Source organism: Palaemon carinicauda, chromosome 15, assembly GCF_036898095.1.
Source record: "Palaemon carinicauda isolate YSFRI2023 chromosome 15, ASM3689809v2, whole genome shotgun sequence".
Classification (NCBI taxonomy): domain Eukaryota; kingdom Metazoa; phylum Arthropoda; class Malacostraca; order Decapoda; family Palaemonidae; genus Palaemon; species Palaemon carinicauda.
In genome coordinates this window covers 22,530,879-22,548,580 of record NC_090739.1, presented here as the reverse complement: position 1 = coordinate 22,548,580, position 17,702 = coordinate 22,530,879, and the positions used below count along the sequence as shown (strand labels likewise).

Below are 17,702 nucleotides of genomic sequence, written 5' to 3'. Positions count from 1 at the left end.
TTTTACACTTATAAGTCTAATATTAAATTAAATATTATTAAACATTGAATTGAATAAGCAGCCATAACAATACGCTAAACAACTGAGGCACTATTTGCGTCATTTCTTCTTACATTTCTTTTAGTAAAATAGTTTGCTGGATAGTTTAGTTAGAAATAGCAATGCTAATTGAATACATTGTAGCATTATTTACAACATAATAGATAAATATATATAACCACAAGACTTATTAGCAACTACTCATGCACCTCTTACAAAAATTTGACAGGAAGTGTGTCCGAAAAGATGCGTGACCTTTTCTTGTTGAATAATAACTTTACGGAAACGTATATTCTACTCGATGGATTTTCTAAAATTTAAGATATGGATTTTACTATCACAAAACGATAGCAGAGAATCATGGGAGTGTCAATATTGTGAAGTTTATTATTGTGGTTTCGATTTGTTGCCAGAACGAACACACTACGCATCACGCACCCTCGTCGTCCCTATTGGTTGACAACATAAATGGAAACTTAATGTGACTATGAAGTCTGCAATGAATAATTAAGATAATTGTTCCGTCTTTATTTTATTCACTGGATAAATAACATACGATATATACTAACATAATGACGTTAAAAGCACCTTTTTAGAGCTCCATGTCCTCTGTAGGGACTGATTTAAAAAAAGAAACATACGAGATGGCTCTTAAAACGGGCTGCTAATGAACAAGATCTCATATTGACATAAGCTAATAATCTCTCTTTCAATAACACCCGTCTCTCTCTCTCTCTCTCTCTCTCTCTCTCTCTCTCTCTCTCTCTCTCTCTCTCTCTCTCTCTCTCTCCATAGGTAAAATACCTAGTCCCTATTGGCTTACTACATAAATGGAAATTTAATGTGACTATGAGGTCTGCAATGAATAATTAAGATGATACGCAACATACTATATATATATATATATATATATATATATATATATATATATATATATATATATATATATATATATATATATATACTAACACAATGAAGTTAAGCACACATTTTTAGAGCCTCATATCCTCTGTAGGGACTGACTGAGAAAAAAATACGGGTTGGCTCTTAAAACGGGCTGCTAATGAACAAGATCTCATGTTGAGAAAAGCTAATCTCTCTCTCTCTCTCTCTCTCTCTCTCTCTCTCTCTCTCTCTCTCTCTCTCTCTCTCTCTCTCTCTCTCTCTCACTAAATTTAATAACTCGCAAAACTTTTTAGACTATTACCTAGACTCCTTAAGTATCTTCCCTATGTAAAATAGTTGGACAGGCCAGAGGCTTGAAACTTAACTGGTGCATATTTCAGTAGGCCGTTATATAATTAAAATCGATTAAAAAAAAGGGGGGGGATAACTTGCAATGGAGATTGAAGGATATGTTATCTACATCAAATGATGGGGCATCTGACGAAGAAATTTCTTCTCACATTCATGGAGTCTTAAAGTGAGTATGGTAACCTGGATTTTGAACTGCTATAGTAGTACCAACAGTATATGGCTACGTAGAAATTCTCTCGTAATTATGTTGGAACTACACACACACACACACACACACACACACACACACACACATATATATATATATATATATATATATATATATATATATATATATATATATATATATATATATATATATATATATGTGTGTGTGTGTGTGTGTGTGTGTGTGTATATATATATATATATATATATATATATATATATATATATATATATATATATATATGTGTGTGTGTATATATATATATATATATATATATATATATATATATATATATATATATATATATATATATATATATATATATATATATATATATATGCATATGTGTGTATATATATACATATATATATATATATATATATATATATATATATATATATATATATATATATATATATATATATATATGCATATGTGTGTATATATATACATATATATATATATATATATATATATATATATATATATATATATACATATATTTTGTTTTTGTTTTTGGACGGGGATCAGTTAATACACAGCAATATACAGTGAGGTCTGTTCAAGTAGATCTTTTTTTTATCAGATAACTACATGTTTTCCCAAAATATTTACCTCTGCAGCGGAAAAGCATCAAAGCCTTCAGTCGGATGTGTGTCGTTGGCACTAGTCCCAATTCACCGCTTTTACCGAATCCTATTATAGGTTATTATTGCTTTCGACATACTCCGTTGATAAAAAACAAGTGGATGCTTTGATTACTTTTTTCCTTATCAGGAAACGATTTGGATTATTACAATTAACTCCTTCGTGTCTTAGACAGTAAACACCTTGCTGATAAATATTACTGATGGCAATGTTACTAAGTTTATGATATACAACGAGATTAAATTATGACCTGGTTTTAACAGCTTTTATTGTTAGTTTTGTACATAAAGTTTAATTGTCTTTGCTAATCGATGGATAATAATAATAATAATAATAATAATAATAATAATAATAATAATAATAATAATAATAATAATAATAATAATAAAACAAGAGGAAGAGAAATTAGATAGAATAGTGTGCCCGAGTGTACCCTCAAGCAAGAGGACTCTCACCCAAGACAGTGGAAGATCATGGTACAGAAGATATGGCACTACCCAAAACTAGAGAACAATGGTTTGTTTTTGGAATGCCCTTCTCCTAAAAGAGCTGCTAACCATAGCTAAAGGGTCTCTTCTACCCTTGCCAAGAGGAAAGTAGCCACTGAACAATTACAGTACAGTAGTTAACCTCTTGGGTGAAAAAAAAGAAGAATTGTTTGGTAACCTCAGTGTTGTCAGGTGTATGCGGACAGAGGAGGATCTGTAAAGAATTTGTCAGACTATTCGGTGTATGTGTACGCAAAAGGAAAGTGAACCGTAACCAGAGAGAAGGATCCAATGTATTACTATCTAGCCAGTTAAAGGACCCCATAACTCTAGCGGTAGTATCTCAATTAGGATGTAGGCTAATACGGAACTCCACACTTTAAACCACAATTCTGTAGACTAATGATAATAATAATAATAATAATAATAATAATAATAATAATAATAATAATAATAATAATAATAATAATAATAATAATAATAAAAGCGGTGGTGTTAATGCGGTCGTCTTGGTTTTTTGTTTATTCATTCCATCATCTACCATTCTACCTTTGTGGACGATGTCCCTAAAGACATCACCTGTCTTACTGATGGAATGTGAGTCATGAAAAATATTTCTTGCAATGATACCTCTTTCATTTCTTGAACTTTGCATAAATATTTTTTTTAAAAATCACGTGTTATTAATTTGGCTGAATTTTTTCGAGACTATAAATGGAAATTTAAGTTCGTGATATGTGTAAAAAGCTGATAGGAAATAGCGAGCCCATACAGATATGGGTAAAAGGTGACTACTAAGAAGAGGAAATATGTAGAGCGTGTTGTTGGGTATCTTAGTCATTTTGGTATTTCCCAAAAGATGTGAATATTTTAATCAATAAGAATGAAACTGGAAAATAGACAAAGCATGGATGTCACTTTTTGCTTACATTATTAATTTGACGCCATATTAGCTGATAATTTTTTTTTCACGATTTTGTCTTAAGGCCGTTTTTCACTAAGTGAATGTACAGAGTTAATGTCTTTATTGGGAATAAAATACAAAGTTACAGTTCGCATATCATTAAGACTTTCCATTCAGTAATATTAATAGACCTACCGATTATCTTGCATGGATCGTATTTCTTAATGGCCCTAAAGTGAGAGAGAGAGAGAGAGAGAGAGAGAGAGAGAGAGAGAGAGAGAGAGAGAGAGAGAGAGAGACCTTGTATCAAAATCCTGTCTGTGTTACTTTGAACGTAGTCTCGGATTTCAAACTTACTTTACTTATATAGCTAATTCAGTTAGTTTAACTGTTAACGATATGATAGCCCAATAATAGTCGTAATCAGCCGTTCCATACCATATTTCTAGTAAGTCTATTTCCAATTTCAATATTGTTATTTATTTATTTATATTTTTGCAGTCAAACATTTCTAGAGTCTAGACACATTCATCGGTATAATCTCGAGTTCTCTCGACAGAGAAATTCTTCCCTTTAACGTTTCATGGCTGACATGAAAGCGGAAATTAGCATCGATCATGAATTCCACCTGCATTCCCTTTTTCACCCTTTGCCTTCCCTTTCATTCCCCTTTGAGATTGATTTTCTATTCACCCTTACAACTCGCCACAAATGCAAACGTCGTTTGGGTGCGTTGTAACATCGCCGTCGTACCCATGTTATTCTAGTCCCCAAAATTGTGACGTCATGAATTCACCATTTCCTCGACTCTTGGTTTATTATTATTATTATTATTATTATTATTATTATTATTATTATTATTATTATTATTATTTAAGACCCCAAAATTGTGACGTCATGAATTCACATTTCCTCGATCTTATTTTTATTATTATTATTATTATTATTATTATTATTATTATTATTAATAATAATAATAATATTATTATTATTTCAGACCACAAAATTGTGACGTCATGAATTCACCATTTCATCGACTCGTGGTTTATTATTATTATTATTATTATCATTATTATTATTATTATCATTATTATTATTTCAGACCACAAAATTATGACGTCATGAATTCACCATTTCATCGACTCTTGGTTTATTATTATTATTATTATTATTATTATTATTAGCTAAGCTGGAAAAGCAGGATGCTATAAGCCCAAGGGCTCCGCCGGGGAAAATAGCCCAGTGAAGAAAGGGAATAAGGAAACAAATAACTTATATGAGAATGAAATAACAGATCGAATGTTTTTTCTCAAAAATAAATTTGCAATCAAGATTCACTCCTAAAATTTCAATGTTATATATAGTTAAATGAACATTATCAATACAGAATTCTGGATGTTGAGGAGCACCTGTCCTCAACATACAATCATAGTTTGTGTTTTGTTAGTGTTCAAATCCATGCCTCATAATTTGTAAAAAGCACTAATTTTACTTAGATCTATTTTATTATTATTATTATTATTATTATTATTATTATTATTATTATTATTAGCTAAGCCACAACCCTAGTTGGAAAAGCAGGATGCTACAATAGCCCAAGGAAATGGAATTGATGCACAGAGAGTAGCATCATATTCTATGCTACGTACTGGTTTTCTAGGTCAACCACATAAATGTATATAGTAAGAAAAGTAATGGGCCAAGAACACTACCTTTTGGAACACCAGATATTACATTCATACACTCATTACGGTGACCATCAACAATCTATTGCTTAAAAATTTACTTCTAAAATGGTTTATTCGTGAGAAGAAATAAAGAAGAAATTGCTGCTAACCACCAAGTTGGATTGGCATAGGCTATGTTTGATTAGCAAAATAAAGAATGGAAAATTACGATTTAACGAAGTGCAAGGAAAAGGAACAGTAAAACGTTACTTGAATTAATCTATTTGATATTTTCTCTAGAGGATCCTTTTTTATAGTTCTTAAATCATCAGTACTATTATTATTATTATTATTATTATTATTATTATTATTATTATTATTATTATTATTATTATTATTATTACAGGCTCAGCTATAACCCTAGTTGGAAAAGGAAGATGTTATAAGCCCAAGCTATAGGGCTCTAATAGGGAAAATTGCCCAGTGAGGAAAGGAAACTAGGAAAGAACAGTGACAACATTACATTAGATCTTTCATATATAAACCATAAAAACTTAAAAAAGAGGGGGAGAGATATGATATAACAGCGTGCTCGGGTGTACCCTCAAGCAAGAAAACTCTAATCCAAGATAGTGGAAGGCCATGGTACAGGGGTTACGGCACTACCCAAGACTAGAGAATAATGGTTTGATTTTGGAGCGTCTTTCTTCCAGAAGAGATCCTTACCGATAGCTAAGGTCTCTTCTACCCTTATCAAGAGGAAAGTAGCCACTGAACAATCAGGCTACAGGGCAGTAGTTGTAACGTAGTAAGCTCAGTGTTGTCGAGTGCATGAGAACAGAGGAAAATAGGGAGAGAATAAGCCAGACTAGTCGGCGTTTGTGTAGGCAAACACAAAATGAGCCGTAATCAGAGAGAGAGATCCATTGTAGTACTGTAAAGCTAGTCAAATGCTCCAAAAACTCTCTAGCTATAGTATCTTAAAGGGTGGCTGGTGCCCTGGCCAACCTACTACGTAATATGGAAGAATTACAAACAATTTTTTTTTTCAATGCAAAGGTTAATTGCCTGGCCAAAGGGCGTTTTGCTGACGTATGCGATTTATAGAAGGTGCTGTTGTGAGCCAGACTGCGCACAGAGAATCACAGCCATGTCAGCCTACAAAAAACATAACCACATGGAAAATGAACCAAGTTGTGGTCATGTACACGAAAAGAAAATTCTCCATGTTGGAGGGTTCAATTAGTGAAGTTGAGCACTGAAGACGAAGACCTACGCCGCAGAGAGAGAGAGAGAGAGAGAGAGAGAGAGAGAGAGAGAGAGAGAGAGAGAGAGAGAGAGAGAGAGAGCAAGTATGAGGCTTGAATAATATGCTTCACACACGTAATCATTTGATAAAGATTTTGGAGAAAAAATATGAACTGCAGTCTTTCTTCCTAATCACATTTATGAGATTAGATTTTTCTATTATTATTATCTTAACGTGTGTCTAATTAAATCAATGTAGTTAATAACTTTTATAACTTCTTTTCTCTGTTGGTTGCCATGCCAATGCTAGACACGGCTGCGCACACACGAATGCACACAAGGCCTACCGTCAAGAAGGATTTTATAGGATACCCTGGTGGAGACGTTACGTAATATCCTGGAGATCGATTTAGGGTCCTTCATTCTGCCTGTTTTGAGAGGTCAGCCCGGGATAGAAGACGACGAGTTTAAGCAGGATTTATCATGAGTATGTTTATCGTTGTTGTGCAGAAGTGAGATTCTACATTCGTAATAAAAACAATGAAAAAAAAGTAACAATGATAACAATGTATTTAGAAGGTGTGAATTTCATATGACATGTTTCAAAACCTTTACTTTCTCATTACGAAACAAGAGAAGACATATCAAAGGCTACCTTGATTAAAATACACCATTCCCCTAGAATTAGTGTTTAACGTATGGTGTGTTGCCTGTAGTGGTAATGTTTTCCCAATCCCCAAACTTACTGGAAAGCAGCCAGTGAACACCTGTGAAACTCAACTCAGTATTAAAATTTTATGCATGCGCATTTTTTTCATCATATTATATGAGAACTGAAAGACGTAAAAGAATGACTTGCTTTGTTAAAGAAATAATGTAACCAACGGTCGTGTAATTCTTGCCATGTGGGAATTATAATCTGTTCAAAGCTTATAAATTGTATCTGAACCAAGTAGAATTGAAATCATTAGATGATTATAATAATAATAATAACAATAATACTAATAATAATAATAATAATAATTCACGTCTCACACAGTGCTCACCTTCTTATTGATAACTGGGAAGGCTATCATAAATTATCCTGTCTAAAATTCACCAAAACAGAAAATGAATAATTTTGCCTTTTATCCACCTGGCCATTAACTGATCTGTCAAACCTTAAAAGCGTTTCTGACAATCCTCAAGAAACAAAGAACTTCCTATTTAGCACAGTTGGCAATGTCTAGTTCCTCCAATGAGAAAAACAGTCTATAGAGTAGTATTTCATTCTTCTTAACGTATTCACCAAAAAGTATATAAATTATTGTTTTTGAGTAACTAAGAATTAAAATCAAGATGTGTGATATAAATTGTTAAATTAGATGGAATTGTTTAAAGAAAAAATGCAATTAAATGTAATTATACTGTAAATATTGTGATTGTAAAGAAGATGTAATTTAACTTTTTAATAAAAAGAAAAAAAAAATGTATTCAGTAGAAATAGAATATGACAATTTAGACATCCGACTCATTCAAGGATATATTGGCTCACGTTCTGAAGGTCTGTGGTTCTATATGCTGACGCTTAACTTGTCCAGCCAACTGGGGCAAGGATGTGAGACCAGCAACCACATTCCTAGAATAATATAACTTAATCTCTCTCTCTCTCTCTCTCTCTCTCTCTCTCTCTCTCTCTCCTCTCTCTCTCTCTCTCTCATTGTCTATAGTTTTTAGTTTCTTTCCTTTCTGATCTGCAAGGAAAAGGTCTCATTTATATTAAAAACTTAAGAATCTCTTTAATGTTGTGCCAAGATATTTACTGAGGAATTTACAGGCTATATTGAACAATGTAGCCAAGTTAGCAATAGATATTACTTTTTTTTACGTTCTATGGCTATCCGCTAAAGCCATTATGAAATAAGACATGTTTTTCATATGTACCTGTACCTACAAATATATTAAGAACTCGATTATCTAAGTGGTGTCATCACTGTCTAAAACTTACATCGAGTATTACCGACTATCATTAATGCAGGTAATGATTATTGATATTTGTATCAGATGTAATCCATTTACAGCATTTCCATATGCAGCTGAGACTTAACCAAACACGCAGTACTCTAGAAGTTTTATTCCAGCTGTGACCAAGTTGTGGAATGATCTTCCTAATCGGGTGGTTGAATCAGTAGAACTTCAAAAGTTCAAAGTTGGAGCAAATGCTTTTTTGTTGACCAGGCGGACATGAGTCTTTTTATAGTTTATTTATGACATATTTGTTTTTTATGTTGTTAATAGTTTATATATGACATGTCTGTTTTGACGTTGTTACCTATTTTAGAATGATTTATTGTTAATTTGTTCTCTTCATTTATTTATTTCCTTATTTCCTTTCCTCACTGGGCTATTTTTCCCTGTTGGAGCCCCTGGGCTTGTAGCATCTTGCTTTTCCAACTAGGGTTGTAGCTTGGATAGTAATAATAATAATAATAATAATAATAATAATAATATAATTTGGTCAAAATAAGCCGCCCACTATTTTTTGAGTTGCAATAAATAGTGTTCTTGAATAATTTTTATTTATGCTTTAATGACATTATTATTAAAAATATTCATCAAATTTTTCTGTAACTTACTGAATAGTTCACCCGACTTGTTCTCAAGTGATATTAAATAATCTCTGCTATATTTTGGTCCAGTTAATCAAGTTTTTTTCACACTGTATTTGTGCTTTCAAAGGCACTGTATAATTCTGTAGTGTTAATTTCCTTATCTTATGCACAACAGTTCTTTATACTACATTTTATTATATAAATATTCCGGTAAGAATGTCATGCATATGTATCCAATTAACGTACAAACATATGTACACCCACAGAATAAATGTATGAAACCATGATATGAAAATTAAGAAAACATAACGAAGACGTTTAGCTAAAAAAAACTAGGAAACTCTGAGATACGTAATTGGGCATAACTGCGTTTTGCGTCAGCAAGAATACATAAAACTGCATTTCAGTAGGGGCTCGTGATAAGTACTGTGGAACTGTAGCACCCTATATTCATTTTATATTATTCAATATTATGTTTTTTTTCTGCAATTTTTTTTTTTATATTTTTACAATATATAATCTTTAAGCTAAATGTCAGTAGCCTTTCTTCACTTTATGAAAAAAATAAATAAATAAAGGCATATTTGGATGTAACTGTGTACTTAACAGTTCCAGCTGCGGGTTGTTGTGCTGGAAAACTGTGTACTATATTCTTGAATGTAATATAGTATAGAATTAGATTATCATTCTACTTTCAGCTATTCTATTTGACTTATTATTTTTGGGGGGTGGGGTTCATTACAATTCCCATGACTACAACAGAGGCAGAGCGCTGCTTTTCATAACTGAAAACAATAAAAACATTTTTAAGAAGCACTATGAATTCGAAAAGACTAAATAAACTCGCAGTGCTTCCATTGGAGAAATACATTCCTCAGTAGTCTGTCATCCAGAGATAAGGCGAAAATGGTAGGCTAGATATTTTTGTTCCTAATAAAACAAGAAAAATTATTCAATTTTTAAATGAATGGATCAAGATTGAACAGTTCCAACTTAGGTTATGGTCAGTAAGAATTGTTTTTTTTTTTTTTCTTTGAAAATTCTATCGAGTTTCTGAATATATTTTCTTATACCTGTTTGTTTCCTTCCACACAATATTAAAACAAAGGCTACATTTGGGGCAGGGGGGGGGGGCAGCACCCCCGCTGATTTTAGCCACGAGCCGTCACGTACTGCTGCACTTCCTCCTCAAACAGAAATCAGAAAGTGGAAGAGCCGTTTCATAAGCCAAAAGTCCCTTTCTTCAAACCCCCCTCCCGCTTTCGGGTGAAGGGGCAAGAATGAAGACATGCAATTCTGAAATATGAGAGGAACACACTGTACATGTTACTTGAGTCTCGCGTGTCTTAACCCCAGTCATTAATACAAAGGACTTAGAAACAGAAAGGTAAAAAGATGTCATCAATTGTCAACCTTGGTTGACATCGGATGTCAACCGTATCATTGTTCAGATCCGGACAATGATACCTGGAACCACACACCTGTATAAAGTCGACTTTCTATCCCTGAGGTGCACCGTTATTATACACAGTTGTACAGGCTTGCATGACATGTGTGTGCATGCGTGTAGGCTACACATACAGCTGAGATTAATTAAACATGATTTAATTAATACATGGTGGTCTCTCAGCGTCTATGTTTGGGTTAAAATGTCCCCATTAAATTGCGTAAAGTAGCGGGCTCGTCCCATTTATCAGAATTTGTCAATTGACCAATACTAAACATGATTGAAAACTAGTCTAAACATTATTCCGGAATATGTACCGATACCAACTATAGTCTACATTGATATCTGTTCAGTGGAATGATTCTCTCTCTCTCTCTCTCTCTCTCTCTCTCTCTCTCTCTCTCTCTCTCTCTCTCTCTCTCTCTCTCTCTGTAGGTGGAACAGTTGGTCAAATTACACCTTTGGGAATCTCCCCGAGCATTCAATTCTTTTAACCTCACCAGTCACCCAACCCGAATCTGACTCAGACTAAGTTTCCGTGAAAACTTTACAGGGATCTTTCCTGCTCTGCGTCAGTTAAATGGAAAAAACACCTTTTAATTTCGACGAATTTTTATCATATTGCAACTTGTAAAATGATAATATGCAAGCCGTTCTCTATATCGGTAGACTGTTTATGCACACCTTTGTGCCGTCAGACAGTGAGACACTAAGCCAAAATGGTAAGTTTTTCTAAGCCCTGGCTTCTGCCCCAGGCTGAGCTCAACATGCGCACTCACGAGAGCGCAGTCTCTCACGGCCAACTAATATAAAGCTGTCTTTGTATATTAGCGGAATGTACCAACAACAGAATATTGCCTCGTTTAAAATACACTACGACCTAGCTTGGTAACCGAAAAAAAAATATTTAAATGGAACATCACCAGATTTATTAAGCTTTTAAACTGTTTAGATACTAGATTTACGATCAAAAGGAAACCATTATAAAAATCACAACAAAGTTCATGTTTAGTTGACATGCACACTCGGGTTCGGCCTACTTTCAAAGTTATGCAAGAGGTGAAAGGGGTCTCGCTTGCACGGAGTGACTGGGTAAAAGAGAAAAAAAAAATATTCCAACAAGACTCATCTGCAAGTTTATCTGTTTGTAATTAATGTCCACCGGTGCTGTGCTGCGTCAAGCAAGTTTGCCAAGTTACGAGACTGCGCCATTTCTAGGTTTGAATCCGATACTGCACCATTTCTCATAGATTGGTTTGTGGCATTCGCATTTTTCTTATCGACTCGTAAATTCTTTCTCTTTACTACATTTTATTATCATCAGTAGATGCTCCTGTTACAAATAATTAAAAAGAATCTTATTCGATTGCTCCATCTTTTATTTCTATTCTTGACATTTATAGAGACGGAAGCTGAAATAAATCGATTTAGGCCAATTTCTTGATATCCTATTCACTTTCATTTTACGATGTAGGCTATTTACCATATTAGACATTGGGTTTTAGACTATACCCTTGACGTAAGTACTTTACTCTCATATTGCCTTCTGATGTTAATGAAATTTTCTTTTTACGTGTTCTTGAATTTCGTGTTTTGTCCCAATTTCAAATTATTCCATCTTCTCAGTAACGTTATTTGAAGGTACAGAAATACGGGGGAAAATGGCTTGATGTATTTCGAAGTATAAGATAACTAATGATTTCCTTTTATACATACACTGTACATTAAGAGTAGGCTCCTTGTAGTACTTGTGAAAATATATTATAAATTATACTAGATTATACCAGTTTTTTATGCTGTCTTCAATTCTTACACACTACTAAGATATCTATTAACTATAATCGTAAAGTAGCATGTCCAAGTAACACACACATGTAGTATGTACACACACACACACACACACACACACACACACACATATATATTATATATATATATATATATATATATATATATATATATATATATATATATATATATATATATATATATATCTTAAATTTAAGTTCCTAAGAGAAACCACAACAGCAAAAGAATCTGGAATAAATATGATAGGTGGTAGTACTGTTACTCTGTCGTTTTCTCACCCACACAATCACAATGTTCTTATTGTGCGGAACGCTCTTGCACCACTCGCATTCCCACAATTGCAGAATACACAGTGGGGAAATCATAACACGAGGATTAGCAAACTCTCTTCACTGACAGGGTTCACATAGAGCCTGCAAAAAATGGTTCAATTCTAATAATTGTGTTGAATTATTATTGTTTTCTATTCCCTAGCTGACCTAGACCCAACTCTGTGTTAAATATTTGAGGAGATTCGATAGATTTAGTGAATTTTTAACGTGAAATTTCTACCATAGCAGAGGAAGTTGAAACGTAGTGTATGGAGAAATTCTGAAAGTTTTGAAACTTCTTAGAATTAGCGGATCTTCATGAAATCAGCGTTTTTAACTAAAATCCTTGTAGGACATGGCAAATTGTTTCCACTTCCAAATGTAAGAGAGAGAGAGAGAGAGAGAGAGAGAGAGAGAGAGAGAGAGAGAGAGAGAGAGAGAGAGAGAGAGAGTTATAAGTTAACTTGGGAGGCATACAGCCAAGCCTCGTGGTCGAGCGGTTCAGGAAGCTGCTACAGTGACGTCAGCGGTATGACGTTCACTCTTTTGTCAGGGCTGCCAACTTTACCGACATACTTACCCTGTCACAATCGTAACCACAAATTCCTTGGATAGAGGTTATGTTCATCGTGAGTATTAGATATCGAAGAATGATTTCTATCCAAGGTTTTTGGCAATATTCTCAGTCCTGTGACTTTAACTCTCGATATATGTTATGTTACTTCGGACTACAGTTCCCTTATCGATGAGCAATGTGAATGGTAGCTTACCATTACTATGCTGATATTCCACTTCAGAGAAACTCAAATCGCTAATGAAAATTGGAATCCGTGAGGTGCGCAGTTCTTATTGTCTCAGGTTGAACTCTTCCCTAGGATCAAGGACATATATACAGTATCTGGGCGTTTTTTTTTCTTTTTGAGAAAATCATCTTAAAAGATAAATATAATAGTCTAATAAGCTTATATGATTTGAGATTATCAAGTAGATGGAAGCATGAGTTTCACCACCATTCTAAAAATAACCTCCCTACAGATGAACTGAATGCCTGTAGCAGAAAAGAATTCTGGTCTATCATTGATCGAGAGAGAGAGAGAGAGAGAGAGAGAGAGAGAGAGAGAGAGAGAGAGAGAGAGAGAGAGATGACAACATCTCGGGAACATTGCAGATCACAGCAAACATCGACAGAATCCTTGTATTTTTTTTATGATTACTTATGGTCAAACATTAATTATTGACGGTAATAATAGTAACAATAACCGAAAATGATAATCTTTGTCTCTCTGTCCTCAAAACTTCCCGATTCCCATCCATAGACATCTCCCTTCTAGGGGCAAGCCCTCAATCCAAGTTCCAACTTCCAACTGGCACTTAGCCAAACCCCGCTCGCGGCTCGCATCGCATCTCTCTCTCTCTCTCTCTCTCTCTCTCTCTCTCTCTCTCTCTCTCTCTCTCTCTCTCTCTAAGAATTTCCCCTACGCTTACGTACTGCGGCATGGTTTCCTCAAACTAGATTCTCGTAAATAAAATGACTTATTACCTGTTTTTTTTTCTTTTAAGGGAATATCCGTAAACGATAATAAAATGACTATTCTAAGTTACTTATTTAGTTAATTCCGTTATGGTTTTATTTTTATTTACGTATCTGGGCTGTTATAAGAACTTGTTAATCATGAATACTTTTAGCCTCCTAATATTCCCACCAGAACTTTAGGGTTAAAGTGTCAGTCACCTTTCAAGCTTTTTGTATGAGTCATCAAATCGTAAGACATCTACTGTAGACAGCACAAGTGCTTCGGACTGAGAACTATACACTGTACTGGCATAAAGCCACCTGAATAATCGAAGATGAATGCATGGGACTCACAACAACGAACGTAGAGGTGTATGGCACACATTACGATGGTAAGTAACCCTAGCTGGGGTTATTAAAGAGGATCCTTTCGCCGAAAGCTATATAGCTACGGTTACCTCACTCCAAGAGGCTGACTTCTCCGTCAGATGGCTGCTCTGAAAACTGTAAGATGCTCCGTAAAACACATTTATTATTACAACTTGTACTTGGATAAGTAGTGCCAAGTTTGTATATATATATATATATATATATATATATATATATATATATATATATATATATATTTATATATATATATATATATATATATATATATATATATATATACTGTATATATATATATATATATATATATATATATATATATATATATATATATATATATATATATATATATATATATAAATATATATATATATATATATATATATATATATATATATATATATATATATATATATATAGATAGATAGATAGATAGATAGATAGATAGATAGATAGATATATGTGTGTGTGTTTGATATATTGACTTATGTAATATGGCACTATATAGTGATTCAATCATCTTGAATGATAAACAAAAGATTAATTCAAGTGAAAATTTCACAAATTGTTAAACAAGCCCAAATAACAACAATAAAAAATGGATGAATAACCTTTCCATTTAGTGTTCTTGTTTGAAACGATAAGGAATTTGGTCTAAATTTACTGAAAATCCTACATGGTTGCTTTGCTCTTATCTTCATACTTTTCAAGGTGAAAAAGAACTTCCTTTGAGCCCTTGTGTGTGTTTTTTTTTTTTATTAAATAAATGAAAAGTAAAAAAGATGAACAAAATCCTATAGTCTAATTCTTGCTTCATAGCCTCGACTACAGTTGTTTATACAGACGTCGGTTAGATAGATATAAACCAAGTCAATCAGCCATTAAAGTGTCTTTGAACGTTGCCGTGGTGACGTCAGTGTCTGTATGGAGATCAATATCTTCATCGAGGTCGGAACAAGAAGAAAAAGAACGAACTGACATTTCAACTGAGAACATAATAAAAGAACGCGGATCACTGGAATGTCATTCGACCTGATTCTCGTTCGTTAGGCTTAGGTTTAGGAATGGAAGGTTTTTAAACCATTCTGACAAACCACTGAATACATACACAATATTTGTATGATTATGAGTACATACATGATAATAATTACACGTGAGGTCATAAAAACTTAAAAAATATTATACAAAAAAAATCGTAGAATTAAGAAACCTTGAGCTAGAATGGAAAATGTTATGTGATATGATTAAAGCTAATTTTTCACATTCAATTTATATTCAGTATCTATCATACCTACGCAGGTTTATATGATCGTAAAACACCAGGCGATTCTCATTATTTTCCTATTCTTAACCTGAGATGATCCTCCTGAAATATGTTCTTGGTAACTTGAATCTTATATGAGGGACTGGATCATAATAATATTTCGTGGAATCCAATGCCATTTATCTACTACCAGGATGCACGCTTGCCAACGTGTTTTCAGAAACGGGTTCCAGGATCTATGATATTTTAACGGTGAGTCAACAATAGGAAAGTTTTAAATGATCAAGCGAATGGATACAAGATTAATAATAAACACTGTCCCAGCAACGAGATTTCTACGAAATTGGTCGTGCAAACAAATTTCGAGTTTTTTAAAACCCTACTGCAAACCAGTATATGTCGGATTCCTGAAAAAGTGAAGCATCTGTTATTACCCACTGGCGATGCCCTTGAAGGGGATATCGCTTTTTGTGTAGAATTTGCATATGATAATGATCTTTGGTTCAGATTATGCAAAATCTCGAGTATTATGTAAGAAATGTTTGAGATATAAACCAATGTTTTTTTTTTTTCGTCTCATTTTCCTGGACATCTCCTGGCTAATACCAGACAAATTTGGTTTCACGCGAAGAAACACAGCAGGGCCCCTCCGAAGGGTCAAAGTCAAAGAAAAGACAATCGTCGGGCGATGATGTAACTGGAGAAACGCGTCGTTGTTCAGATCAATAACGGAATGTAATACAGATATCGGTGATTCAGTACGAGGCTTTTGATGAAAAGCTTCACTCGCTGACATATTTAAAGTAGTTTGTATTTAGGTAAAACACTCTGGCGTCAAGACTTCGCATGAAAATGACCTCTATTCTGTTCACGTGGCAAAGGCGAAAGAAGGGCGTTTGTCTGGTGGCAGTGTACCGCCGAGGCCTTTTTACCGAGACAGTCATTCACCTACTCAAGGTCTTTTTCGGTCTCTTCGCCGATGGGATGGTTGCTAAAATGTTATCTAATCGATTTGGCCTAATTTTAGTAGATCCAATAGCAAATCTGAATGTATAGAATATCCTCCACGATGCTTTGTCATTATCCAAAATGAACAAAACATTAGATTTGATCTTAAACAACATCTATTTAGCGTCGAAGATGCTCAAAACGCTCGCATTCGTTCACTCGATGGGATCATGAGGAAGAAAGGGAAATGACTGCAATGTTTTGCTCACTTCTTGTTTCAAGATCAACGACCATGTTTCTTAGTTGTTATTCGTCGAGAATCAACCATAATTATTTACACAATTCTCAACATTCTCACTTCATGCTTAATTTATCTTCGTCTTGAGTCTTTAGAGACGGATAAAACTCGTACGCCCGAACAGGGACTTGAACCCTGGACCCTTAGGTTAAAAGCCTAATGCTCTACCGACTGAGCTATCCGGGCTTATACGGAGAGAGGAATTTAACATTTTCTTATCATAAGTAAAAATATGAAATTTTAGTGTTGTAATGGTGTTAAAGTTATTAACATGGATAAGATTAAGAACGTCGCTTATGTACAAACCAGAAATACTAAAGTGCTTAGGTGAACATAATTGCATCTATATATATATATATATATATATATATATATATATATATATATAGAACATTACGATATTTGGTTTTCAATCTATTCGAACTCTCTCTCTCTCTCTCTCTCTCTCTCTCTCTCTCTCATATATATATATATATATATATATATATATATAACCCACAATTTATTAAAAATTAAATTTATTTTGAACTGTGTGTGCGTGTTTCCGGTCACGCTCAGTGGCATGGCCAGACGTCTCTCTACGTCCCTCAGTGGGGAGAGGGTGTTGCCATACTCTGGTGAGGAGGGTTATAGTTAGGAAATGGGAGTGTCTGGGAACGGTTGAATGTGTGTGCG

The 17,702-nt window shown here is 33.8% G+C and overlaps 1 non-coding gene across 1 annotated transcript; it reads right to left on the bottom strand.

Moving 5' to 3' along the window:
- Positions 1-17,140: 17,140 nt before the first annotated feature.
- On the bottom strand, positions 17,141-17,213 carry TRNAK-UUU (transfer RNA lysine (anticodon UUU)). Its single transcript has one exon. It is a non-coding gene; the product is annotated as a tRNA-Lys (tRNA).
- Positions 17,214-17,702: the final 489 nt, after the last annotated feature.